We start from the raw sequence: 26,472 nt of genomic DNA on the forward strand, positions 1-26,472 counted from the left end.
AATGTTGGTATCTGATGGTAACACGTGAAGGCACAGGGGGATGGATGGCACAAAGGCAGAATGAAGTCACAGTTAGATTTCACAGTTTATCCTCTCTCTGTGATATGTTGAGGTTCAGTTGGAAATATTTGGTTCACTTACATAGATCTCAGTTTCCACCAGGTTGATAAGATTTTATCCGAGAGAAGATTGTGGGGAAAATCCATGAATTTGACTAAAGGTCTGGATGGAATTGCAGAGGAAGGGATTATGACAGTCAAATAAAGGGGGAAGTTTTAAAAAATAATGTTGGTAAAGAGTCCAAATCCTGTCTTTAGGATATGCAGTCTCCATGAGAATGCATCACCCAAAACATGACTGTTGTGTGGACAGAGCTTGGCTCTTTCATGTGTGAGCTGAGCCCAGCTCAGAGACTGTCCAGTGGAAGTAGGCTGGCCAGTTCAGAGCCTCCAACTCTGGGTCACCAAAAAGTGTGTGACATGGGGAGGCGTGGGGAGAGATTTCCCGGAGCTCCCAGGTCTTTCCCCAGCCACCAAGAAATAGAGAGTGGCTGAGCTGGGGCCGGGGAGGCCAGGAGGAGAGGGAGCCTTGGAGCTCCACTGCCGGGCCTGATCTGGTCTGGTTGGGCACAAGGGAAGCAGACGGGCCACTGGGATGCAGGGGGGTGGGGACAGAAGCTTCCCATGCCCTCTGCCTGTGGCAGTCGTGGACCGTCACAGTGCACAGGTGCTCAGGAAGCATCGTTAGTACTGTGACATAAGCTATGCAAGTTGTTTTGGTAATAAAGCAGTATTTCCGGACCGTATCATTCCTGCTCTCACTACCCACAACTCACCGAGATGAAAGGACAAACAGTCCGCAACACCTGCGGGAGGCTGCGGAAAGGGGCACCGTGACCCGTGTTCTCGTCTGTCCTCTTTATTGTTCCTGACTGTTCTTACCACCCATCAGTACCCAGCACGCAGGTTCGTGCTACCATCCCCTCACCCACCAGCCCTTCAGAACACTCGAGAGTCCGTCCTGCTTCATCCTAAGAAAGGAAGTGGTTGGACTGGAGTGATTCTTAGAGTCCTTTCCAAACTTGAGAAACTGTTCTTGGCCTTCTATGCATTGACTGTCAATACATTAGTGTCCTATTGAATTTTGAAAACCTTTCTAGATAGGCAGGTAAATAGACGGGCACGAGGCAGATGGATGTCTCTGGCTTGACTTGCTTCAGATGTGGCTCAGTGATTGTAGAGGACTTGGTACAGACACATCTGGACCATCCAAGCTGTGATACTCCACTGTGAGATTCTTGGCACACCTGCTTCCCTCTGCCCTCTGGTTGAGAACCAGCAGGGGCGCAGCACTCACAATGCTTCCGCCAGGGAACAGAGAAAGGAAAGGGAAGGTGACGAATGCTGAGTCGGTCTGATTCCTTGCCTCCGGCCTGGCTTTGATGAGGGTGTTTAGCCCAGCAAGGCTCCGGGATGACGGGTGGATTTCCTTTATCTGTTTGGTCACTGTCTCCAGTCCACGTGGTTAAGTGAGTCACCTGTGTTTGTAGACGGCTTTCTCATATTGTTTGTTTATTATGCCTCCTAAAAACATTTCGGGTGATGTATCGATAGCGTTCACCTTGTTATACAGAGGACACGGAGGCTCCAGGAGATTAAATTACCTTCTCTGTCCTCCCCTGGCACAGCAGTGACAGAACTAGAGTTAGAGGTCACGGTTGGTCGGCCTCCCTGATAGCTTGGCCTCCTGACGAGGGACTTTGACCTGATGCTCACCCCCTCGGAGGGAGCAAGGAGTGCAACTCAAGTGGCCAACACTGCATAACAGTGAAAATCACTGCAAAGTGGAGACTCTTTGTTGGTGGCCCAGGTATCAGGCCCTGATGGAGGCTCTCGGGACCTAGTACTTTGCATTGTCACGGCCGCTCCATGAGGCAGGCGTCATCCAGCCCCTTTGCTGTTGAGGAAGCTGAAACTCAGAGAAAGGTGGGGACTTGTCCATTATTGTACAGCTGGTAACCGGGAGTTGACAGTAAGGTTCAGACCGATGTCTCTGGCACCTGTAGACTTTGCACACCCCACTGTTCGGGGCAGAGCCTTACAGGTCCTAAGCCCGTTGAGCCCCCTGTTTCAAGGGACCTCCAGCAGGAAGTGTGTTCCCGTCCATGGCTTTCTGATAAGCTCCGGACGACCGCCTTGGCTCCCCACGCAGCTGTCCTGAAACAGATCTGAGGCCGCAGTGCTCCCAGCAGTCCTGCTAGCCGAGCCGCATGGTGCTCTCACCCGAGGGCCGGAGCGCCTGGTCCTCCCTGGCCTTCCCTCCCCAGCAGCCCGTGAGTCAGCCCTGTCGCCCCGTGAGTTGGGGCTCCGAGGTCCCCTAAAACAGTGGGCAGGCGAGGCGGGGTTTGCTGGTAGCCTGGGTACAAGGAGACAGACGCCAGACCCTCTAAGAGGGGACCACAGATCAAAGGCAGGTGTTACTGGAAGAGGAACCGCTTTGCAAGATGATTATAAAATGCACACTTTTCTCCAGGCGAGTGTAGCTGTACCAACATCAGCTCAGTAACATTCGGATTATTAGAGTTCTTTTCTTTATCTGCTCCCCAGGCCCTCGGTCCCAATCCATATCTGCATTCTAGTGTCCTGTCTCCAGCCAGCTGGCCTCCCCGCCATCCCCCGTCTCCCTGTCTCCGGGCGCCACGTCCAAGGGGAGACAGCAGATGGGGGCTGGGTTCGTCTCTGAAGATCAAGCATAAGCCTTATTACGCGCCACCCAAAGCATGAGGCAGCAGGCTGTGCCCATAGGAAGTAACTTGGAGGAGTTGCAGCCCAGCCTCCCTCACGCCACCCTGGGGCCCCGAAGAGACCCGGGGGCCTTTGTAGAACAGTGAGACTCACCCTCTTACTTTATGGATGAGGAAGCAGGTTTTGTGGGATGAAGTCTGCAAAACCATCTATACATCTAAATCCTCTGCTTCTGAAAGTGAGGGATGAGACCCTCCCCCCAAACAAGGGTGCTTAAATATGCACCAAACACTACGGATGGGGTTGTACATCCTCCCTAAGCAGCCCCACTGAGCAGTCACTGCTGTGCTCTCGGCCGCGGCAGATCGAGGGCAGGGAGACTAGGTCAGTGGATGCTTTGCCCTGGGTCTTGGGAGCTCAGATGTCCTTCTCTCTGTCTCCATCCAGCCATCTCCTGTGCTCCCCCTTTGTCAAGAGGCAGGTTAGGGTCAAAGGCTGAAGGATCAGTGAAGACATTAGGGCAGGTTATGTGGTTAATTCTGTCCAGTCATCACACTGTGATTTCTGTGTAGTGAAGAATGTGGCTGAGTGGATGATTGTACAGGCCTAGACTTCATCACCTCTACCACTCTCTTGGTCGTGGGAGCGTGTGATCCTGGGTGTGTGAGGTCCTGAGACCAGGAATTCTGTGCTCTCTGGGCCACTGCGTGCTATGTTACTGTCTTCCATCAGGGACAGGAAGGACCATGTAAGAGCAAAGAACAGGTTCCCTAGAAACTCGCCTCTGTCCCTGGAAGGTCCGTGCGGTGTGTTTTTCCGGCTGTTCGACTCCGTGTGTAATGCACTTGCCCGCACACAGGCTGTGTCATCGTTGCTTCAGAAGAGCATGCAGTATTTAAATACGTACCGGGAAACCATGCCAGGTGTTTCACATTAAGTAGTGTATGGGGTTCAGGGTACAGTTGATGAGCTGTCAACAGGTCGTGTGCATTAGGAAAGAGAAAATTTGTTGGTGTCCTTGCACGTATCCTACATCTTGGGTGTTACAAGTCAGACCGGTGGTTGTGAAACCCTGGGAGGAGTAGGTTTCTAGCAAATTTTGGTTGAGTAAACCTTTTGTCTATGTGCCTGATGTTTTTTTCCACTGGCTTTCAGAATTTAGATTATTTTAACCAAATAATCAATGTTCAGTTAATAAAAATCATAGTAATAGTGAACATTTATTGACCACATAGGTTGTCTTGGGCACTGTGCCAAGGGCTTTATATACTCCTGAGCTCACGTAAGTGATAAAATACTAGGTAAATAATTAGACAATGAGTAATAATTTGTTTTCTCACTCTGGTTGCCTTTTCAACTCAAAGTCTGTCACTCTCAACCCAAGAAAGTTTAAGTAGCTTTGGCTATTCGAGAAAATTTCTCTGACATATCAGGGAATACCTCTTATGGCTAATAATTTCCCTCCTCCAGCTGAAGTAGATACAAGTTTGATGGGAAAAACAGCTGTCAGCTAATTTCGGGCTAACTTCTTGTCATCTTCATCCATTGCTAATACCTGATTTATCATTTACTCATATTTATAAGCTATCATTTAAAGAGGAGGAGGAGCATTAGTCCAGATTTCAGTGAGTTCTGACTTATAGTTCTGCTGCTCGTGGAGGTATTAACTGCGATCACAACCCGTAAAAAACTCACAAGTACTGTTGAGTCATTTATCAGAGAGTCTCCATCACCAAGTTACTTAAACCACTCCTGAATCAGAGTTGCCCAGATGAAACCCCTGGAAATCATTGACAAAAACCGTCATCAGTAAGGAAAATAAGAGTCACAAACCTGCGAAATCCATGGCTAATTTCAGTAGGTTTCTGTTTATTTGACTGTTGTTCCCTGGGTCAGCAGAGGAACACGGGGCATGTGGAGGAAAATAGAGCAGATCGAATCATAAGTGTTCTTAGAAACAACACCGTCCACCCCCCTCATTTTGTGGTCGAGGAAACTGAAGCCCAGAGAGGTTAGGCGACGTGCAGAAGGTCACACAGCCACTTGGCAGTGGAGGTGGGACAACTCATGTCTCCCAGCTCTGCCCCTGTTGTTCTTTTCATCACTGCATGTCCTCAGAACTTCTCTCCAAGATGATGCCAAAACATGATTTTAAAGATCAGAAATTCAGAGCCAAAGATTACCTGTCTGTCCATGGATTGTGATGTGAGGCAGCTGAACATGGTGATTCGTTTTCTCATTTCCGTTCTCTGAGAAGGACCCAGAGAATGGAAACACTCTTCCTGGCCATTAACCTAAAATGATAGCTGAACGAGATGAATGTATAAAGAATGCAAGAAGAAGAAGCAAAGTCCTTAATCTTTGAGTCTGTTTGCATCAACAGCTGGGGCAGGGATCTGTAACCCTGGCTGCACGACAGTCTCACCCAGAGCTTTTGAAACTCCACGTGCCCAGGCCACTCCTCGGGTAAATTAAGTAAAAATCTCTCAGGGTGGGAGCCTGACGTCCGTGTTTTTAAAGCTCTCCCAGCAAGTCCAGGGTTCAGGCAGATTTGAGAACCAAGGCTGGGGGAATGAATCCTCACAGCCCCCGAGGTGGGCCGTGGTAATTAGCTGTTTCCTCCTTCCGCTGTCCCTCCGGATGCCTGGGAGCACCCTTACCTGTTGGCTGTCCTCCCACGAGTACAGCACAGCCTTGCTACTCAAAGTGTGGTCCGTGGACCGGCGGCATGGCCATCATCTGGGAACATGTTAGAAATGCTCTCCGGCCCTGCCCCAGACCTGCGTCTAAACTAAATCCGCAGGTGAGGCATATGTGCAGTATGTGAAGTTTGATGCTTATGCACTGGTAGAAACGGGCCTCCCGGGTTCGGCTGTGCTGGGAACCCGTTCCAGTTCCCTCTAAGATGCACTAGATGTGTGTGCACGCACACCTCTTGCCTCCTCTGAATAGATCTGTTCACTCACCTGGAGAAGGCAGAAACACAGTCACCTTTCCTGATGTCCTTGTGGACACTCTGAAGGTGCACTGGGGTGACCTGACCATCCGGGACAGGTGAAGAAGAAGGTAGAGAGGTCACTGACTGTAGGAGGGGGTCCTTCGTTCTCCATCTTTGTTTCCAGGCACCTGTATTTTTCCATCCCATCAACAGTTGAAGACCTTCCAGAAAATCTCCCATGAATGGGACTTACACAGAATTCAGGCATCCCAGACTGGAAGGGGATGAGTGGGTGCTATTTTAAGCCCAGTTTTATTCTGAAGCAAGAAGAGTGAGTTTCTGTCCCCAAGGAATTAATCTGTAATACTCAGCAGCCGTGCCCCACCTTGCAGGAACCTTAGTCTCTTAGTCTCGTAGAATCCCTGCTGCTTCATCGCTCGTGGACTTGACATGCCTTCGCAGGAAAGAAGAGCGCTTGCTCTCCTGTTTCTCTTGACATCCACCGCTTGAGAGACAAAGAAAACGTAACCACCACACAAACGTGAGGGTAGAGTAGACTATCTCCTAATAAGAAGTGCTTTATGTACGTACCTTTCTGTGGTTTGGGAGGCTTTTAAAAGGAAGGTCATCTGCCTTAAAGAGTCATTGTGAGATTTCCCTTTGAGTGAGTTCTTGTTTTCCATTCATACTTACAAATCTGGGAACATTTTTCACATTTTGGCTTATTCCTCATTCTCAAACATCCTAGGTAGCAATCTGTATGCACAGGGTCACTTGTTGCCACATAAAACGAAAACCACAGCTAGCCTTTCTCGAAGTCACAGCGTTGCTCGTCAGACCAGCATCAGAGCGTGAGCTGCAGCTGGTTGACCAGAGAAGCCGCAGAAAGTGGGGAGAGGAGCCAGGCAGGAAGCGAAGCAAGTGGGACAGGACAGGAGGTGCCTAGAGGAAGAAGAGCTTGGTGTAACACCCACTGAGGGGTGTATTAGACCCAAATAGAAAAGGGGACCCATAAGGAGAACATGTGATGCAAGAGAAACACCGCCAGGCTCCCTCTGGACCTGCGCCAAGCACTTTGCGCTGTTTGTGTTTAGCTCTTGAGGAAGAACTCCCATCAGCTTGGTTTGCATACAGTTGATACATGCTCTTTGACACTTACCTCCCTCTACCCATTTTTATATTTCAGCCTCTAATGAGAGCTGAATTAATAGATTTGAGCTAAGGAAAAAAAAAAAACAAGCTACTGCTTCTTGATTATGCAGTTTGGAGCTTCATAACTCTTATTGTTTTCTCACTGGCACTCACTGTGCCCTGAGTCCTGTGACTTGAACCCCCACCACTTGGTCTTAGGAAGAATCAGAAGCAAGTACCCAGTTGACTAACCATGAACTCCAATTAACCCTCAGAAAGGAGGGGAAAACGATGCTAAGGAGGTTTCAGTCCCTGCGACAATCTTATCACACGTCCTGAGAGGTGACCCAATGAGGCAGGTCAAGGAGAAGTGCTCTGTGTTGATTTTAAGGACACACCCGTGTTATTTCTATATCATTTGCTTCACAGGCAAAAGCCACTTACAATCACAGATGGGAAAAGGAAAACAAAGAACACTTTGCATACAAGTTGGGGCTCCAGGAGGAGGCAGGTCTTTCAAAGACAACTGTGCCCAGTGCCGGCTCCCAGAATAGGAACTTCGCTAAGTCTCGTGTGAACTGTGACCTTCCATCCCTTTGGCAGCATTTGGTTGGACAGATGTAGTTTGGATGCCTGGGGCGTGTTCATAAGCATTTTAGCTTGACTTTCTCCTCTAAACGTGATAGGCTCTTCAAGTTTTATGGAAATGCAGATGTTCAGTATTTCCAGTGGTAACTTTTAAAAGCTTTATCAGGAGTGAGAAAATTTAGCTGAGACCGGAACAAAATTCTAAGTAACGAAAGAAAAAAGTACACCAGCTGGCTAGGCCCGATACTGATTTATGAAAGGGGAGGCTGGATCTGGCCTAATGCTTGGAACATTGAAGAAGCTGGCTCAGAGCTGAGCTGAGTGTAAACGAGAATGGGAAGACATCTCAAGCTGTGTGCCTTCCCAGTTCCTCATCACGCAATGAAGAGAAATTAAGAACATTCTTATGAAAACGTATGTTTCTTCTAACAATGGCAAGCAAAGGACTACGCCTTAAACGTCACTGCACCCTAAGGTCATTTTCTCACACTGTCATACATTCTCCTGGCTTTCCTCTACCTCCTGTGGGCCGCTGGATCCCAAATCTTGACCTTGACATTCGACTTTTCTGTCGAGCCCCAAACCTGGATATTCAGTATCTGTTATTGGAAAGTTCCTTCCAAATGGCCCACAGGAAATTCCAAAACTGAAGTAGTCATCTCCCCCCTCCGCAAGCCAGGCCCTCCTCGTGTGTCACCTACATGGATGGGAGGCCCACCCAAGACAGAAAGCTGAAACCACCCTCAGGTTCTTTTCTTGCTGTCCCTCCCTGCTTCCTGGACCCCATTTCTCATTAGTGAGGAAATCTGTGTTCTACCTGAAAAGCAGCTCTGGAACTTTGCCCTCTTCATCAATTGGGCCTTATCCACTGTCATCACAGCTAATAAAAGCACAGAAGGGCTTAGGGGGGTTTTTGAAGTTATCCCTCTAAAAGCCGCACTCATTAGTCTTCCACGTACTCTCCTGAAGGGGAGCGGATGGGTGGAATTACCATCAGGCGCTGGGGGCTACGTGTTTCTCTCAGCTGCTCTGGGAGCATGTGAACATCGTTGTGTTGCATCTTATGGCTGAAAAAAATGGACACGACTGCTGAGTCTTGAGGGTGAGGTGGGAACTCCGTAAAGTGTCCCTTCCTCTGTCTTCAGCTTCTGCGACACCCTTGCTCACACTGTGTTCCAGCTGTAGGAGCACAGTGTCATGCTTCCCAGAAGGTAGACGTGACTGTTCCTGCCTTGTGATCCACTGTGGCCTGTGCTGAAATTCACCCTCCCACCCGCTGTATTCCGTCCCCCCGACGGCGTACCTGTCGGTCTCTCCCACGCGGAGCTCCAGATTCCTGGAGGGGGAGGGACGAACTCGGAGGCTAGTGTGATGCCTTGTGCCATGGGCGCTGGCTCCGCAAGTGTTCTGTTGAGCAAATGAACTCCCAGGGAGATAGCTTTTATTCGTAGACGTCTCACAATATCACACAACCACAAGAATTCTTTACAGGACTGGCGGGGGGTGCAAGTAGGAGGGGTACATAGTCTCTGCTGTTTTGTTGTCTGTCGCAATCCTTTGGGTCACATAGACCCCTGCCCTGCAGACTAGAAGCACAAGGTGAGACTCAGCCAGGCTGTGAGTTTTCTGATATGATCCTTGCTTCGACTTTGAGTTTCCTGGGGCTTAAAGAGGCCATGTGGCTTGACTGTAGGTACTTAGCACTGGCAAAGCCAAGGTTCAAACCCAGACCTTATGATTCTGACTGAGGTATTCTTTCCACTGCAGAACAAACATAAAGCCGCCAGTGGTTTCCCAGACCCTCATTCTTCACGGCATGTCCTGAGAAGTAAGAAACCATCAAAGTCGATTTGCTGTGGCAGATTGAATGTCAGCGAGGGGTTCTTACCTTATTTCCTTAGGATACATTTCTCCCATTTTCTTGTCTTGGATCCCCTTTCTGAGTTAACCTTTGCCATTTTAACTGTGGTCACATGCCATGTATTGAAAGGCCTAAGCCTTGAGTTTGATATCTAGAAGACTGAGCTTCAGGATAAAGTATTTATAGAACAATCGAACTGTCATAATTTTCCTAAGCTCTGCCAACAAGTAATTTCCAAAGCTGGTAAACGATCTTGCACATTAGAATAGAAGGTGGAAATCAAAATGAGACAGTGAAATTAAGCTCAAACTCATAAAGAGTTAGCAGCACTGGAGGATAGATCTTCATTTGGCAGAATACCAACCAAAGTTTAGTACCAGGGCAGAAGATGAGATGAATAAATATAGCTGCTAAAAACAATATTAGATGTCTTGCTCAGATGTTTAATGGATTTGCATTTTAAACATGGGTAATATGAAATAGCCCTGAAGGCATTTTTTCAAACTTGCCATCTATATTTAGTAGGGTTTTTTTTTTTTTTGCCAGTCCTCGTTTGTTAAAAAAGAGAGAGATTTAATCATTTTTGCTTAAACATGATTAAGAAATGAAAATTACACTAGTTATCTCCTTTCATTCACTTAGTCAGTACAAATCCCAAAGGCCATGGAGGTAGTTAAATAAATGGGAAGAGACTGCTGAGTGAGGTATGGTATTTATTTGTCTGTTGTAAATGAAGTTGTCATTCCTAAGCCAATCAAATCATGCATTTTTTATGAGAGATTGCAACTTGCAGAGAGATGGAAATGTTAGACACTAATTAATAAATGTGGCTGGGAAAGCAACTCAACTCAGGACTCAGAAGCTAAGCTATAGCAGCATCATTAGAATACAAACTTCAGTGATGTTTTTCTGTTGATTGGATGAAACACTTCTACCCTGTCAGAAAGTTCAAGATAAAATACAGTTGGCTTAAATCTTCCAAGTTAGTTTTGAACCAGAGGTTTTAAAGATTTGCTTGTTAGAGGGGCATTGTGGTGGTGGCTTTGGTTTGCCTTAGAGTTGAAAGGAAACCGGAGATTACTGGATAAAGCATCACTGAAAGCATGGAAGCTACTAAGAGTAGATAAAAAGGGTCTTGGGTTGCACACGAAATACCCAACAACTCCACGGTTGGTTTAGAGGTTAGTGTTGTTTTACGTCATCCAGTCAGTGTTTAATTGAACTGATACAGCTTGTAAATATTGCAGATGAATTACTGGAAAGCTCTCCAAACTTTAGGGCTTCTTATGAGTCATCTGAAAAGAAGGTAATACAGTTCCTTGCTCTGCAGTATAGGAGGTTGCACTGTATGAAATTGTCGCCATTCAACCATTGTCAATCTACAAAAACGGCAGTTTCCCATGGTCAGCTGAATAACTTGACATATAGGTGTTTCTGTGTAACATACACAGTGGTTATATTGTCAAGGAAAATACTCTGTGTAGATGCACAGGAAGGGTCATGATGCCATTTTGTGGGTGAGCCTATGGCAGAAGTACCAGGAAGAGGGAATTCTCCAGTTTGACTACAAGAAAGGGAAATACACAGCAATCATGAGACGTAAGCCTGAAAAGGTAATTTGGGGGCGAAGTCTGGAGTTCCTTGAAAGGCAGGCCAAGGAGCTGCAATTTTATTAATTTTATTTATTTATTTATTATTTTTTGGGGGGTACGCCAAGTTCAATCATCTGTTTTTATACACATATCCCCGTATTCCCTCCCTCCCTCGACTCCCCCCCCACCCTCCCCACCCCACTCCTCTAAGGCATCTTCCATCCTCGAGTTGAACTCCCTTTGTTATACAGCAACTTCCCACTGGCTATCTATTTTACAGTTGGTAGTATATATATGTCTGTGCTACTCTCTCGCTTCATCTCAGCTTCCCCTTCACCCCCCGCCCCCTCCCAAACCTTGAGTTCTCCAGTCCATTCTCTGCATCTGCGTCCTTGTTCTTGTCACTGAGTTCCTCAGTACCATTTTTAGATTCCGTATATGTGAGTTAGCATACAATATTTGTCTTTCTCTTTCTGACTTACTTCACTCTGTATGACAGACTCTAGGTCTCTCCGCCTCATTACATATAGCTCCATCTCATCCCTTTTTATAGCTGAGTAATATTCCATTGTATATATATGCCACATCTTCTTTATCCATTCGTCTGTTGATGGGCATTTAGGTTGCTTCCATGTCCTGGCTATTGTAAATAGTGCTGCAGTAAACATGATGGTACATGTTTCTTTTGGGATTATGGTTTTCTTTGGGTATATGCCCAGGAGTGGGATTACTGGATCATATGGTAGTTTTATTTGTAGTTTTTTAAGGACCCTCCAAATTGTTTTCCATAGTGGCTGTACCAACTTACAGTCCCACCAACAGTGCAGGAGAGTTCCCTTTTCTCCACACCCTCTCCAACGTGTGTTGTTTCCAGATTTTGTGATGATGGCCATTCTGATCGGTGTGAGGTGATACCTCATTGTGGCTTTGATTTGCATTTCTCTGATGATGAGTGATGTTGAGCATCTTTTCATGTGTGTGTTGGCCATCTGTATGTCTTCTTTGGAGAAATGTCTGTTTAGGTCTTCCGCCCATTTGTGGATTGGGTTATGTGCTTTTTTTGATATTAGAGCTGGAATTTTAATTTCGCATATAATTGAAAGTTTTTGAGCTGGGAAGAGACGTGATTACATCTGTGTTTTTGGTGGATTAAAAAGGCAGTGGTATGTATGATGGTGTGGGAGGCATGGACCAAAGCGCGAGGAGACCATTGCAGGAATCTGAGTGAACAGGAGTGAAAAAGACATTTAGCAGAGACAGAACTAAAGTGAGGATTCCAGGAGGCAGAAAAGTCAACCAGGGTGTTGGTTCGCAGAGGGTGTTGGGGACACAGACCCGGCAGCTGCTCCCATCCCTGAGATGATGCCCCTTCGGCATCAGGCTCAGCCCAGCGCTGATACTGCCAGTGAATGCCTGAAATCTAGGTGCAGTGTGGGCAGGTTTCACTCTCCAAAGGATATTTTCTATGGAGTGAGGCAGGGGTGTGGCTGAAATTGAGACCATTCTCAGAAGCGTACCAGGGATTGTCAGGAACTGAGTCGAGTCCTGGGAAGGAGGCGGAGAACTCAGGGGAGGAAGCAGGCTCCCAGTTTGGCTAAGATTCCATACTGGGCACGAGGAGTCCACAGCCCCTGTGGACTCAGGCAGGAGGACTGGGTAAACAAAACGGGCGTCTGCCCCCACAGTGAAGATCAGCCAGGGAGATGTGGTACCATCCGCTCACTAGCCTGCAGGCCTTGCTTCCCCGCCGGTCACAGGTGTTGAGAACTGGGTAATGGTGACCACCTGGAAACAGCCGGTGTTGGGGGGGAGCCACCACGGGCCCAGCGGGCTGGGTGCTGGTTTAGGCCATCACCGTGTGAGAGCTGAGCCAGAGGTGCTCATGATGGGTCGAGGCTAATGTCAAAGGAGAAGTTATTTTTAAACCAGACTCTTTTGTCTTAAAATACGAGATGATACTAAGTTTGCAGCCTTCTAGGACCATCGTATTGGAAATATAAGGGAACTACCAAAACATTAAATCACTCTTCTGTGGCCAGGTCAGGCACTATTATTTCAGTGTGTGTTTCCTGGCTCAATTAGGGAACATGCCTAATGTAGCATCTGAGTAACATCTGGAAGAATGACTCTTGCAGCATCCATCATTGTTTTTGGAAGGCAATTCCACAATCAGAATGCAGTCACGATTAGAAAGGATCTCTGTATATTGTAAATTTCGGCTTATTAATCAGGAGTGGTTGTTTAAGCATCACCCAAAATCCTTGTGTGGTCTTCTGCTGTGCTTGAGATGATCATTGCAGTGCCTGAGCGGCACTGTAATCCTACACGCCTCTTTTTACATTGTCTTTCCACTTATCTCCATTTCCAAAATTGTTTTAGACCCTCCAGTCTTTTCTCATTAAAACACGTAGATCTAAACAGAGAATTCCAGAAAAGCTAAGTACAGGCATTCAATTTTAACTAGTTTTGCTTTGCTTTTCACCATATTTATTTGGAAACTCAACAAATTGCATCATTTGTTTATTCTATCCCAAAGACGCAGTGACAGAGGGAAGAACCAAAATCTTATCAAAGAAATTGCTTTCTGTTTACAATAATACTGCTAAACATAGTAATAATACCTTCTACTGAAATCACAGCTAATTAGGCACCAAATCTGACTAGAGGGTTCAAAAGTGTCATAGATTTACCTAAGTAATATACTTATAATAGTTCCAAGAAAAATTAAACTAAGAAAGGATTAACATTCTTCTTAAATAGCAATGCTTCGAAAAGCATTACACTCACACTTTGTTATAACAATTATTTTTCATTCACTTTCCCTGCCTCTTATTTTGAGCCTATTCATTTTTCTTCTAATTTCAAGAATAAATAAAACAAAATGGAAGCTCATGTTATTAGTTAGTATGAAAACACAGAACCTAATTACAGCTAATGAGTATAATAAATGCCGGGCTGTACCTCCTCTTGTTTGTATGTGTTTTATATACAGAAGGTAACATAGGCTGAGTAGCAAGGACGCCAAGTTACAGATGGGGTTGGGGAATGCTATTTGACAGCTGATTAGAGTAATCTGTCAGAAATGATGACTTAATCACCATAACAGACTGCAACTCCCCTCATAGAATTCCACCCAGAGTAATCTAATTTTCCTGCAATATTTTATTTTATTTATTTTATTTTTTGCCAGGACTAAATGGTTACGCTGCTTGACTTTTCCCCTCCAGTGTACCACACGATTGTAACAGAAATGTAAATAGCTAGTGTCATTACAGCAAAAAAAAAAAAAAAAAAAAAAAAAGCTGCCTTTGAGCCTGAGAAGCCAAAAGCAGACTTATAATTCTGGGTTCTATAGGTTGTTTTCCTTTGCTGGGTTATTAGTTAGTATATATGGAAAAAGCTGGGAGCAGTATTAGCTATATACTTCCCACGTGACCAAGAAAGGCTGTTCCTCTAGGATGTTCTCTCAGCTTTTGAAGGGACCATTTTGTTTTTCCCTCGGGGAAATCCTTTTGCTTTGTAAAATAATAATGACAGTGATAATGATCCCTTTGTTGGGCACATATTATACAGGCAGTGCTTGGAGCACTTCACATGTATCAGTGGCCATTAGGAAGAAATAATAATTTATTTCCACTATAGGTTTTCCCCCCTGGTTGTGATTTGCCATGGAAAGAGAAAGGATCACTTAGGTTTCTTTGTTATTGTTATGTTCAGATCCCCTTTTCTTGGCTTTGGTCACGTTCATAAAAATATATGTTGGCAAATATTGGTTGAAAGTTTTCTGTGCACCTACTGTGCTAACTTAGTGAATAGAGATCCACAGAAGAACAATTGGAGATAGCACGGTGATTCAGGGCACAGATGACTCCCATACACTCTGCTTCCATCAAGGCATCTGCATCTTCAGAAGGCAACTATTTACTCAGTGTCCTCCAGAATTTCCAAAGCAGTATTGAAATAAACAGGCATTGTACAATCCAGTCAGTTAGCATGAAGCCAAATACCAATACCTAATGGTGTAAATACTGATTTATCCAATACGTAGTCTACACCTTGATTCATATTGTAGATTCCAGTGTACTTTTTTGCACTGTTTGTGAAGAAGCCACAAAATGTAGGATCAATTAATGTCAGTGATTCAAAACTGTTAATCTCCCTTGTGGAATAACTGACAGCTAATTTTGCTTGTTTTCAATTTGTTTCTCATCAACATAGGTATGGAACATTTTGGATAACTTGGCCCATAAAACAAACCTCAGAGTCTAATTCCATTTTGTGTGTCTATTTTAAATGGCCTGAAGGGGTTGTAGAAGAACTAGCATTTAATCTCTCTGGATTTGAACATATAGTTCCCTTATGGTTAAATGGTACATAGATTGGAGCTGTACTTTCCCCATATGGTTGTCAGGCTCTTTTTTCTTTGAATCATGGCAGCCTTTTAAGTTTTCTTTCCTTCATTTTTCATAGAGAAAATCTAGATAATCATTTTTGTATTGAGGCTAATTTAAAATATTTTACTTCCTCCTTTCCAATGTGGATGTCTCTTATTTCTTTTTCTGGCCTCACTGCTCTGGCTAGGACTCCCAGCACTGTGTTGAATGAAAGTGGCAAGAGTGAGCCTCCTTGTCTGGTTCCTGACCTCAGAGCAGCAGTTCCCAGCCTTTTTGGCACCAGGGATCAGTTGCATGGAAGACAGCTTTTCCACGGACCGCCGGGGCGGTGGGGGGAATGGTTTTGGGATGATTTAAGTGCATTACATTTATTGTGCACTTTATTTCTATTATTATTACCTTGTAATATATAATGAAATAATTACACAACTCACAGTAATGCTGACAGGAGGCGGAGCTCGGGCAGTAAGGCGAGCAATGGGGAGCGGCTGTAAATACAGATGAAGCTTCGCTCGCTCACCTCCTGCTGTGCAGCCCAGTTCCTAACAGGCCATGGCCCAGTACTGGTCCATGGCCCGGAGGTTGGGGACCCCTGCCTTAGAGGAAAAGGTCTCCATTTCTCACTGTTTAGCACGATGCTATCTGTGGGCTTGTCATATATGACCTTTATTATACTGAGGTGCATTCCCTCTGTACCCACTTTATTGAGAGTTTTTATCATAAATGTATGTTGAATTTTATCAAATACTTTTTCTGCATCTATTGAGATGATCATATGATTTTTACCCTTCATTTTGTTAATATGGTATATCATGTTGACTGATTTGTATGTAACAAGTTTTTTGTCTTTTACTGCTTTTCATAGCCTCTCCTTGTCTTTAACTTTTGACATTTTAATTGTAATATGCCTTTGTGTGGATCTCTTTGAGTTCATCTTGTTTGGGACTCTCTGGGCTTCCTGGATCTGCATGTCTGATTCCTTCCCCAGGTCAGGGAAGATTTCAACCATTATTTCTTTAAATAATAATTCTCCCCTTTGTCTCTCTGTTCTCCTTGTGGGATCCCTAGAATGTAAATGTTAGTCCTTTTGATGTTGTCCTGTAAGGCCCTTAAGCAATCTTCATTTTTTTCATAAAAACTCTATTTGCAGATGATGTGATATTATATAGAGAAAACTCTAGACTCCATCAAAAAATCATTAGGACTAATAAGCAAATTCAGTAAGGTTGTATGATTCAAAATCAATACACAAAAATCTGTTATGTTTCTATTCACTAATAATGAAATATGAGAAAGAGAAATTAAGAAAACAGTCCTACAGTTGCATCAAAAATAATAAAATACTTATTAATAAATTGAACCAAGGAAGTGAAAGACCTGTATGTAGGAAACTATAGGACATTAATGAAAGAAATGGAAGAAGACACAAATAAATGGAAAGATATTCTGTGCTCATGGGTTGGAAGAATTCATGTTGTTAAAGTGTCCCTACTACCCAAGGCAATCTGCAGATTCAGTGCAATCCCTATCAAAATTCCAATGATACATTTCACAGAAACAGAACAAACAGCTGTAAAATTGGTATGGAACCACAAAAGACCCTGAATAGGGAAAGCAATCTTCAGAAAGAACAAAGCTGGAGACAACATGCCTCTTATTTCAAAGTATATTTCAAAGCTATAGTAATCAAAAGAGTATGAGATTGGCATGAAAACAGACACATAGATCAATGGAACAGAATAGAGAGCCCAGAAATAAACCCACACATGCATGGGCAATTAATTTACGACAGAGGAGCCAAGAATATTCAATGGGAAAGGACAGTCTCTTAAATAAATGATGTTGGGAAAACTGGACAGACACATGCCAGAAATGAAACTGGACCATTGTCTTACACCATACACAGAAATTAATGAAATGGACTAAAGATTTCAATGTAAGGCCTGAAAATATAAAACTCCTAGAAGAAAACATAGGTGACAAGCTCCTTGACATAGCTCTTGACGATGATTTTTTTGATACTGACACCAAAAGCAAAGGCAAGAAAAGCAAAAGTAAATGAGTGAGACTGCATTACACTAAAAAACTTCTGCACAGCAAAGGACACTATCAACAAAACAAAAAGGCCACCTACTGAATGGAAGAAAATATTTGCAAATCATATATTCAAGGGATTCATATCCAAAATATATAGAGAACTCATAAACTCTGTAGCAAAAAAAAAAAACCCAACCTGATTAAAAAATGGGCAGAAGATCTGAATAGACATTTTTCCTAAGAAGACATACAGATGGCCAACAGGTACATGAAAAGATGCTCAGCATCACCATTCTTCAGGGGGTTGCAAATCAAAACCACAGTGAGCTCTCACCTCACACCTGTTAGAATGGCTCTTACCAAAAAGACAAGAAATAACAAGTGTTGGTGAGGATGTGGCAAGAAGGGAACCTCTGTCCACTGTTGGTGGGAATATGAATTGATGCAGCCACTATGAAAAACAGTATGGAGGTTCCTCAAAAATTAAAAATAGAACTACCATATGATACATCAGTTCTACTTGTAGGTTTTTATCTGAAAGAAACAAAAACATTAACTCGAAAAAGATACCTACACCCGCGTGTTCATTGCAGCGTTATTTACAATAGCCAAGACATGGAAGCAACCTAAGTGTTGGATGGATGAATAGATAAAGAAATTATTTCATATATAAATATGTATGTGTATATATGTATATGCATGTGTGTGTATATATGTGCATATAATGACATACATATAATGAAATATTATTCAGCCATTTAAAAAATGAAATCTTGTCTTTGGACAACATGATGGACCCTGAAGATATTATGCTAAGTGAAATAAGCCAGACAGATACTGTGTAATCTCCCTTATATGTAGAATCTAAAAAATAAAATTAAACACACAGATACGGAGAATAATAAGTGGTTTCCAGAGGCAGGGGATGAGGGGTGGGAAAAATAGGTGAACTGGTTTTTTTTTTAATTGTTTTTTAGTTTAAATAAGCTTTTAAAATATGTATTTCATATGTGTGTGTGAAATATATACAAACATATACATGTACACATGTATGCTACACACATTCATTTATCAGTTTCTAACTGGGAAGTACCCTGTAGATTGAGATAGTCTTTATGTCTAGTGTGGTAGAGGAAATTGGGTAATGCTCTGGTTCTTAGAAGCCACCATTTCACAGCACAGCTGTCTGGATGTGCCGGGGGCAGGGGCAGTATGGAGATGTGGTTGGGGCTTTATGCTGCAGCCTGAGACGTTCCCACGTTCGAATCCCTGCACCACTGCTCACTTGCTGTGTGCCTTGGCCAAGCTCTTTAATCTCTCTCTGTCTCCCTCCTTCCTTCCCTCTCCCTCCACCTCTCCCACCCCTTAAGTTCCTCATTCACATCTATCTCAGGGCTGTTGTGAGAATTAAATTAGTTAGCATGCATAAAGAGCCTACAGCGATGCTTATTTAGCACAGGAAAATTGACAGCACAGAGAAGATTTCCTCAGTTTTCACCAAAATTCTCCACTTCACTTAACAAGTATAGCAGTGAGCTTCAGCTTCCAACTTCGTCCTGATGACAAAAGCTGGTTTAGACCCATCCAACGCATGACTTTTGTCATGTCTATTCTTGCAGAGGTGTCACTCTATTAAAGATGTTTTTGCAAGGTTAGCAATATGTCACCATTTTCAGAAGTCAGAGGAATTCAAAAGTCCTTATTCAGTACTGATAAGTCAACATTCCTAAACCTCCCTTTGTTTCTTCCGAGTCTCCCTTACACAGCACATCATGCAACAGTGATGGAAAGGGCAGAATTTCCTACCTAGAGAGAGAGCGGAGCCTCTGTAGTTACGAGGGCGCCTTACGGTCATAGATGGTCCCTTGACAATACACACACTTTCCTTTTGGGGGATGGCACGTGTCCAGTTGGTGGCAGTTCTTTTGGCATTTATTTTTGCCCATTTACAAAAACTTTTTGAGAGAAATTCAGAAAGCATGCGTGCCTTTGGCATCTCACAGTCTGCTCTCCAGCAAGATACGAAGTGTGTTCCGCATGAGTCACATTTGCATTGTCGGGGAGCAGAACAGAAATTCCAGTTTGTCTGTCCTGGCTGGAGTCTGTTCATTTTCTCATTCGGCGCGTGGCACCTTCAGGCATTCACTTCTTCCCTCCCCTCTCTTTCTCCCTTTAAATATTTTATGGGCAGTACGCTTATAATGTGTGCCGTCATGGCTGCTCTTTCCAGGGGTCAGGATGGGTTTAATAATGAGATGCATGACAGTGACTCTGTAAAACCCATTTCAGGTTGAAACTGGCTTGTTTTATTGAGTTTCGTGGTATAGGTGGTTAACTCATCCATTGGCGATGGCTGGGCTTAAACAAGCTTCAACATGAGTTCTCCTGGGGGTGAGAAAATGGCCGCCTCGCCTTCCCCCCGGGTCTTCTATCCTCTGGCCTCCGCCTGGGTCCGCACTGGCTATTTCAACTCAGAATCGCCCCCTTAGCCATCCCAGGATTAAGGCGGAGAGATCTGGGGAAATCACGCTGACTTGGTAGATCACGGAACTCGAGAGAAGGGGGTTCGTGGGTACTGGTGCTTGTGGCCCGGCCGCGTCTCCGTCATGGGGTGTGATAGGACTCATAACGGGGGGCAGGGACAGCTGCTCCCGGGGCCTCTGCAGCCCCTTCCACGTGCCGTCACCCCCACGGCTTTGGAGGACGCCTCTGCCCCACAGTCGTGTGCTCACCTGCATTTCCACAAGCCACAGCTGGGCTCCTGGGCGACGCATCCAAAGGCAGCGTGTTCAGGAGTGAGGACTGGCAGGTCCTGTCAGCAGGAGGGGAACTCAGTTCCGGGGCCCCGTGCGTACGTGGGGGAGAAGCGGAGGGAGGGCCAGAGGCCACTCAGCTCACCATCAGGAGTCAGGATAAAGGGAGAGACTTGGTACTGGAGTCTGGCGCCCTCTCACCCTCACAGTCAGCTTCCCGCACAAGTGGAGGCATGGGGTGAAAGCCAGCCCGAATCAGAGCAGAGCGGCCTGCACGTCCTGAGACCCTCATCAGACCCCCGAGAAATGGCAGCTCCGTGGGCTGCGGTCACAGTGCCCTTCCCTGCGTGTGGTCGATGCTGAATACATGGATGTACCTGAGAGTAAATAACCGATTTCTCAGGAACCCGCCTGACTCCAGTCCCCGGCCCCAGGAGGGAGGGAGGGAGCTCTTACAAGTCCCCCTTTTATTAGATTTCATTTGCTTTTTGTTTGTTTAATTGAAGTATAGTTGATTTACAATATTACGTTAGTTTCAGGTGTATAGCACAGTGATTGTTATACATATAATATGTATGTATCTGTATTCCTTTTTTATTTCTTTCCATTATAATTTATTGCAAGATATTGAATATAGTTCCCCGTGCTGTACAGTAAATGCTTGTTGTTTATCTGTCTTATAGATTTCATTTGCCTTTAAATAAGTAGGGCCAAATAGAAACCAGAAAGTTACCCAGCACCTTACTGTGGAACGTGAGGCAGGATGTCATTGTTCTGTAATAAAATGCAAAAGAAATGCATACAGAAGGAAATCTTCAAGGAAATGGGTTTGGAAGGCTTTCTTCATAGGAACGTGAACTTGAAGAACTATGTTAAGTCAAATGTATTGCCATGAACCACGATCTGTTTCCGAAACACTTGATTTTGGTGTCTCCCTGGTACAGGCCCTTCTGCCATGAGGCGGGGGCGGGGGGGGGGGGGGTGGTGGTAGGGAGGGCGGCAGGGAGCTGGCGTAAGACAGCCAGAGCCCTGCTGTGGTCTGAGTTCGCTCCAAGGGCAGCCGAGTTGAACTCAAGTCTTAAACTCACTGCTGCTGCTTCTCCAGGCCTCAGGGAAGCTACCCTCTCAGTTCATAGGTTATACAATTCCTAAACTCCTCTGACCGCCTAGACAGATCATGACAATACAGACCAGTGAATGTTTTTGTTTTGTTTTTTTTTGGCGAGGGAGGAGATAATTGATGTACAATGTTGTGTTAGTTTTAGATGTACAGCAAAGTGAATCTGTTGTACATCTATCCACTCTTTTTTAGATTCTTTTCCCATATAGGCCATTACAGAGTATTGAGTAGAGTTCCCTGTGCTCTACAGTAGGTCCTTATGCGTTATCTATTGTATATATGATAGTGTGTATGTGTCAGTCCCAATCTCCCAATTTATCCCTCCCTCCCTTACCCCCCAGTAACCATAAGTTTATTTTCTCCCTCAGTAACTGTGTTTCTGTTTCGATTTTGTAGATAAGTTCATTTGTAGCCTTTTTTTAGATTCCGCGTGTAAGCGTTGTCATACGGTATTTGTCTTTGTCTGACTTCATACTTCACTCAGGATGACAATCTCTAGGTCCATCCATGTTGCTGCAAATGGCATTAATTTGAGCATTTTTGCGGCTGAGAAATATTCCATTGTATGCATGTACTGTATCTTCTTTATCCATTCTTCTGTTGATGGACATCTAGGTTGCTTCCATGTCCTGGCTATTGTGCATAGTGCTGCATTGAACATTGGGGTGCATGTGTCTCTTTGAATTACGGTTTTCTCTGGGTGTCTGTCCAGGAGTGGGATTGCTGGATCATATGGTAGCTCTATTTTCAGTTTTTTAAGGAACCTCCGTACTGTTCCCCATAGTGGCCGTTACCAGTTTGCATTCCCACCAACCGTGTAGGAGGTTTCCCCAGACCAGTGAAGGTTTTTTCAGACCCAGCCCATCCTGTGTGATGATGGAGATGCAGCCTCAGTGTAACTAACATGCCTCTTAGGAGACTCCTTGGGAGAATTCTTGAAGAGGGTGTGCTCACTCGCCATAGACAGGAGGGAACCAGCCCCACCCTGACCCTGAGGTTCCCACACATCTGGTGGGACATTAGGCGGTTGGAACAGTGATGGCCAAGTTCTCGGGCTCTTCCTCCCATTGCTGCTGTCGTACTGACAAGCCTCAGTTCTTGACATCATGGATGTCCCCTTAAGTGCTTGAGGAAGACGGTAAGGGTGTGGCCTCTGGCTGCCAGTCCAGGGCAGTTTTGATTCAGGATTGAGATGTGCGTTGTTTTTTCCGTACTTGAACTTCTGCGATCAAGGAATGTATCCCTCACTGTAGTTCTAGTCGTGCTTCAGTTATTTTGTGTTTGGTGAATAATCTCTGGCAACATCGAGTACTTCCTCTCTTGGTTAGAATGTCCCATCATCATTCATTTGGAACAACGTGACTTAGTTTTTCTTACTCTGTTCCTTCAGATGTGTTGTTCCTTCCCTGAAATGCCCTTCGCTCAGGTCCTGGTTAGCGTTAGGGTCCCTTCAAGATTGAACTTGAACATGGCTTCAGCTGAGATGCCTTCTGAATTTGCCCTTCCTTTGACTCTGTTGGGTGTGCCTCTTCTGAGTTCCCACGCTGTGTGTGAGAAACAACTGGTGCGTCTGTCTCATCCTTAAGTTATGTGCTCTGTTGTGACCAGAGCTCTTTTTCACTCGTTATTCCCGTCTTGTAGCAGAGCATCTGGTCAGAGCAGAAATAAGCGAATACGTGAGTTGTCTTTAGCATCCTGCTGGTTTGAATCTTCAACATCATTTCCTGTTTGGGGAAGGAATCCCTGTGTTATAACTTGAGACTTTAAACTAGAATACCCCCTCTTTTACAGTAACTTCCCTACTCCACTCAACAAATCTCCCAAAGTTCTTGGAATCATGACACTTCGAGGAAGTGACACAACATTATGAGAATGTCTCCTCCAAACCTTTTTTTTTTTTTTTTTTGTCTTCCTTGACATTTACATCCTGTATCTGATCAGGGATTTGTAACTCAAATGAACTGCTCGTGATAACGAGCCATTCTTAATACAGTCCTGATTGAGCACCTCTTTCCAAGAAGGTCGTGGCGCTTTATGTACATTATCTAAATTGTTTTCAGAACATGCCTGGAGTAGGGTGACCACTTATTCGGAATTCACCTTGGTCTTACAATCCACATCTCCATGGGGTTGAGTTTTCTCCCCCTTGGGGCCCAGGAAAGACAGAAACCAAGTTCAAGTCCCACAGTGGCCAAAGCTGTTTTATTACTACTGCTGTTACATTCCTGAGCCTTCTGGATAGTCTTAGGTCAGAATCAGAGCTAATTCTCGCAGCAGCAGCAGCAGGAAAACCCAGAATCAAGTTTTCGCTTAATACCCGTCATAAAGCTCCATACATAAAGCGTGATGGGAGGGCAGAGGAAGATGACTTTCACCCAAGGGGGTATTGCTGGTGCCTTCAAGAGAGCGTCTGTCTGGTGCCTGCCGTGAGTGAAGCCTGCAGTTCATCACCGTAGGCTCCTAAGTCCAAATCCCGTGTTGGGCATTTTGGGGGGAAGCGGTGTGGTTTGGGGGAATCAGCACTGGATTAAGCGTAGGGAGCTTAGGTCTCTGATCCCAGCTCTGTCATGAACCAGCTGCGTGTCCTTAGTGAAGTCACTTATTCCCTTCAGACCTGTACATTGAGAGTACTGCAGGAAATGACTCCCAGGGCCCTTTGCAGCTTTAGAGTCGAATGATTCTGTCCTTAAAGCTCCCAGATCTCCTCCTCCAGACCTCCGTGCACGTCACTGATGGATCTGGACGCGCACAGCACTCCCTCTGCGCTGCTTTTCTGCTGCTGGTGGCCACCGTTTCTCCTTTATATATGTGCCTGTCAGCCACCGTGTGGGCTCAGCAGCTTCCCGAGGGCAAGAGTCCTGTTCCTTTCATTTTTGTGTCCTGCACGTAGCATTAGCACACTTACCTCTTATCTCCTGTCCCGTTAACCTGGGCATCTTGTCTCAGTCTTTTCAGCTCATTGACCTGTTGCAGGTCTTTCCTATCTGGAAAGAAGGGACTCTACACCCATTCTCCACCCTCATCCTCTGTCGAATCTCCTGTCTCCCCCCAGCTCTGACAGCTCATCTTCTTGAAACAGTTGTTCACCTTTCCTGTTACTCTCCCGCTGCGTACCAGCTGGCATTCTGGCCTCCGCCACCCTACAGAAACTGTTTTGATAAATTCCCTTTAAAAAAAAAATTGCAATGCCAAACCCAGAAGCATACTGGGGCATTTTCATCTTAGCCTCTAACAGCACTTGCTCTGACCACCACCTTGTTCTTGAAACTCTCCTTGTGTGGCTCCTGTGCAGCCAGCTGTTCTGCTCCAGCTTCTCTGAGTGGCCCTTCGCTCTGTCCCTCTTACACTCCTCTTCCTGGCTGTTCTCCACGATTCTGCCCTTGGCCCTTGTCTCTCTTCACTCTGCATTTCTTCTCTGTACAGTTTCAGCCATGTCTGTGGCTTCCTCCACCTCCCAGAGCCGTCCTGACAGCTCGAGACCCACATTTCCAACTTCATACCAAATGCAGCACGTCCTGACCTGTGCCCATCAGTCTCTACCTCCCCCCACCTCAAACTGCTTTCTCATATTTCCCCTATTTAGGAGGTTGTATATAGCATACAACATTATATATAGGACACAGAAGTTAAATGAATAGGCAGTCATCCCACTATACATGTAGTTGTCCAGGCCTGGGGTTCTGCCGCCCCCTCATCCCCTCGACCAGCCAGTTACCTCTGAGGTTGAGACCTTCCCCGGTTTACGTGGGCTGTTTGCAGGAGCCTCTTAACTGTTCTCCCTGCCTCCTGTGTCTCTCTTCTACAATCCATCCTCCACACTGCAGCTAAAAATGACTTTTCGAGGATGCAAATGGGATCTCGTTGCTTTGCTACTGAAACATTCTATGCCTGATCATTGACTTTTTTTTTAGTTTATTTATTTTATGTATTTATTGGCTGCGTTGGGTCTTCGTTACTGCACACGGGCTTTCAGTAGTTGCTGCAAGCAGGGGCTACTCTTCATTGTGGTGCATGGGCTCCTCATTGCAGTGGCTTCTCTTGTTGTGGAGCACGGGCTCTAGAGCACAGGCTTAATAGTTGTGGTGCACGGACTTAGTTGCTCTGTGGCATGTGGAATCTTCCCAGAGCAGGGCTCGAACCCGTGTCCCCTGCGTTCGCAGGTGAATTCTTAACCACTGCGCCACCTAGGAAGTCCTGATCATTGACTTTTAGAGGACGTTTCAGTTCCTTAGCACGCGGGGTCTTCTAAGGCCTGGATGCTGGCAGCTGCTTCTCGTGCCTTCGGCTGTGCACTGTGGACTCCCTCCAGGAGGACTGGGCGCTTTCTCACCACCATGTCTTTGCGTGGGATTGTCCATTTGTTTCAAGGACTATCCCCTTTCACTGCCAGCAAGTCCATCTAGCCTTTTAGGACCCAAAGCAGATGGCCCTTTGCCACAATGCCCCCCTCCCCTCCCCTCACCAGGAAGAATGAAGTACCTGCTTCTCTGGGCTCCCACAGCATCTTTTCTGAAAAGACAGGTCTACTTACTGACCCCTAAGCATTCCATCCTCATGCTAGTCTCTTCCCTGCAAATTGAGTATATTAGTGAGTGGAGTGGCAATACAAGTAGACCCCACACTTCCTGGCCCATGTTCTGTGCACAAGAGCATCTTGCCTCTGAGAATAAATGAAGCAGCTCTGAATTATGTAGCCTCTCGTCCCCCAATACCTGTTCCCCCTTACCTCTTCCTCTTGTGTTTTGAAGACCCTGGCAGGCATTAGGTGCACGTGGTCTCGACCGCCCGATAATCATTTCCCATTATTTCAGTGCCAGAGCCAAGTACCATTCCCCTTTCATTTAAATTAGATAAAATCCAGAGCTGTGGCCGGCAAGTGAGGGAAGTCCACTGGGGAAATTAAAGGTTCAGAGAGAATGGGACCCATTATAATAAAAGCATTTGCACAGCCACTGATTTTATCTACCCTGTGGCTCTGACGTTCCTTGGGGTAGGATGAAATATGAAGCAAGAGAACCCATAAAAGTCATTAGAGGAATTTATTTTAATTGGAAATGGTGGCAGCTTTCTGTGCTTGGAGTCCACTCTGCAGATCACACACAGTGATGTGATTGGCATCGTTTAAAGAGCCGTAGAGCATCTTGTTCTGCCGTGATGCAGGGTCTTGGTACCACTTTGTCTCGGGTGCTTTCTCCTCTTACGTATGTACGGAATGTGATCGTAAGCCCCTCCCTCCCTCTGTCCCTCCTCCCTGCCTCTCTCCTTCCTTCCATACTTTTGGTGCCTCTGAATTATTATTTCATACTAAGTGTTT

General features: G+C 45.3%; 1 protein-coding gene across 8 annotated transcripts in view; it reads left to right on the forward strand.

The window, feature by feature from the left end:
* Window positions 1-26,472, forward strand: part of CELF2 (CUGBP Elav-like family member 2) — a 508,100-nt gene that overhangs the window by 404,654 nt on the left and 76,974 nt on the right. The gene's annotated exons all lie outside the window — the stretch shown is intronic.

Source organism: Hippopotamus amphibius, chromosome 4 (genome assembly GCF_030028045.1).
Source record: "Hippopotamus amphibius kiboko isolate mHipAmp2 chromosome 4, mHipAmp2.hap2, whole genome shotgun sequence".
NCBI lineage: Eukaryota > Metazoa > Chordata > Mammalia > Artiodactyla > Hippopotamidae > Hippopotamus > Hippopotamus amphibius.